Here is a 2,884-nt window from a genome sequence, read left to right on the forward strand (position 1 = left end):
CATTTCTTTAAATATCAAGTTTTCTTTGACAAATTTATCCAAAATGTTAAATTTTCACTTTAGAACTTAGTTTATATTTGTATAACAACGTGCCCTAAACTGATGTTCATCAAGATACCTTTCTGGAAGCCCTAATGGTTTCTATCTTCCTTTTAAAATGTATTAAGTATCTTTTACGTTGTCATTCTCAAAAATATTCTGGAGAAAAAAATTATAAATTAAGCACCCATAAATTATTCTTTCATTTCTATTATAGTGTAGCAATTTATCATCTAACCCACAGTAGTCAGATAGACCACAGTGGTCTATCAACTGAGTCAGGTCAAGTTTCTTGTTCTCCTTAGACATAGCTCATTGCAACTCCTAAAGTAACACCTGGCTACAGATTCTCCACTGTCTTTATTAACAACCGTAATTGAGACAAGTCATTTTCTGACCTATACATTTTAACCAGTTTTCACCTCTGAAGAAGGTCTTCTTTCTTCTGATCTGCTTCACCAATTTTGCTTTTTCTTCATTTAATCCTTGTTTGGGAAGATCCCATTCTCCAAGTCGCTTTGGAGATCACTGCATGACCCAGTAGCAAGTGATTTAGGTTCACATGTATTATTGAAGGTATTTTCCAAATATGTATTTTCTTCACGTTTCCTGTCAATGTGTTTAAAATTTTCTTGAAATGCCAGTTTTCTTCTGTTGAAGATACTGGTTTCTCTGAAAAAGTCTGATCATCTTCTGCATTCTCTACTTTAAGATGTTTTACTATACTGTAACAGGAATGTAATGAAGATCTAGTTTTTCTTAATCATCTTCTAAGTGTTGCACTCATAGGCTAGAAATATAGAATAGCTTCACTGGAAGAACTAAGATATTCATCCCTGTTTTCTTGAACTACTTGTATTAGGAGATGGTGGATTGGCACAGGCCTATGGCAGACTAGGTAAAATCACAGCTGAGTCAGATCGACTTTCTACCATGAAAATGAAACCTTGGGTTCTTCCTAAATGAAACTGTATTGGTCCAAGGGTGACTACTAGTATTTTTCAGACAAATTAATTAGTTAACATCTTATATAAACAAGACTCTCCATTTGTTTGTATCTATCAAAATAGCCTCAGATCTGCCATAAGGTGTGTGTGTGGGGGGGGGAGAATAACGATTGTGGAATTCTTCAGGAATTCTTTAATTTCGCTACTCCAGGTTTATTATGAAAAGAAATATAACTGAAATCGTGACTCAAAAAAACATAATTAGATCTGTCACAATTCCCTAAACCCTAAAAACTGTGTAACAAGAATCAATGACCATTCAGAGCTGAGGAACAAAACACAGGCCCAGGTAAATTTATGCCTGTGTGCATCATTTCAGTTTAAGTAGAAAACAGACCCTATAAGGCTTAAGTTTGTTTCCTCAAACAAAGTCATCAGCTTTATAGGGAACAAGAAAAAACAGAGGGAGGAATCCTCTCTTCCCTCTCACCACTGCAGAAAACCCACACTAGCCCTCGAGAGACCCCAGGGGAGGTAGGGTTGAGAGGTCTTCTGACTGGGGAAATGGAGCTCTACTCTGCTCCACAACGCACCCCTGAAGCCAAAGAAGTATATATGTGTATGTGTGTGTGTATTTTTTAAATATTTTTTTAATGTAATCTCTACCCCCAGTGTGGGGCCTGAACTTATGACCTAGAGATCAAGAGTCACATACTCTACCCACCAAGCCAGCCAGATGCCCCAAAGAAATATATTTTTATCTACTCAATTTGCAAATAAAATCTCATTCTCTTAATATCTTGGTTATTCACAGTTTAATTGCAATTTAGGAACAAAGTTTTCTAAATATTTATTTTGGCTTAATATTCAGCAGAGTGTTGACAAGTATGACAAATGTGCATCCACAGCCCCTTCTCACTAAGAGAAGAAAGGAGGAAGGAAGGAAAGAAGAGACAGCTGGCACCAAGGAAAGCTAGGAGGACGCTGTCCTGCTTTCTGCTTTCGCCTGTTATCTAAAACACAAAATGGGAGAATCAAGTTCCTTTAAAGAAGCAAAATACCAAAATATAGGGAAATTAATTTTTGTTCTTTTTTATTCTTTTTTTATTTATTCTTTTTTTATTCTTTTATTCTTTTTTATTCTTTTTTTTTTTACCACTTTTATTCTTTTTTTTACCACTCTTTCTACCCTCCTTCAGTCTAATTCTCCACAAAACAGCAAGAATGATTTTAAAACATTGATCAAACCATCTTGCTCCTCCCCCTATGTAAACCCATGTGGTGGCTTGTCAGAGCACTGTGGATAAAAACCCAAATGCCCTGCTTTCCCCAGAAGGCTTATCTCTGCAGGACCACTAAGAGCTGTTCTGGACCTAGGTTAAAAACAATCAATTCTGGATGATTTGTTTGATAGTCACCATAGTTGGTGGGCTGCTTTCTGGATGACCAGACCTCAATAATCCATGTAGACTTTGTCCCTCTGGTTCTGGGCCCCTGCCTCCAGCCCATCTCTGCAGTGACTCTCCCCTCCTGACTTCCCTACAGCCATTCAAATCTTCACACACATTAGTCTCTTCTGACTTGGAGTGTTACATGTGCTACCCCCTCAATCTGAGATATTCCCCTCCCATCCTTCAAATGACTACCTCCCTCTAACGGATTCTGTTCCTAAAGTAGCTCCCTCCCTGCACGCCCCACTTTCTCTTTCCCAACCCTTTGTTTCCTTCATAATACTTAATAAACTTTAAGTGATTTTCTTTGTCTATTCACTTATTTTTCATCTGTCTCTTGACAACAGGGACAGTATTTGGTCACCTAGTACATCACCTGGCACATTATAGACTCTCAATAAGTATTTGTTCAGTGAATGCATAATTTAGGAAGCCACCTAATGAAGG

At 37.4% G+C, this 2,884-nt stretch overlaps 1 pseudogene; it reads right to left on the minus strand.

Moving 5' to 3' along the window:
* Positions 1–240: 240 nt before the first annotated feature.
* On the minus strand, positions 241–1,657 carry LOC103660752 (annotated as a pseudogene).
* Between the last annotated feature and the right edge of the window lie 1,227 nt (positions 1,658–2,884).

The sequence above is a fragment of the Ursus maritimus genome, unplaced genomic scaffold, assembly GCF_017311325.1.
Source record: "Ursus maritimus isolate PB19 unplaced genomic scaffold, ASM1731132v1 scaffold_16, whole genome shotgun sequence".
NCBI classification, from domain to species: domain Eukaryota; kingdom Metazoa; phylum Chordata; class Mammalia; order Carnivora; family Ursidae; genus Ursus; species Ursus maritimus.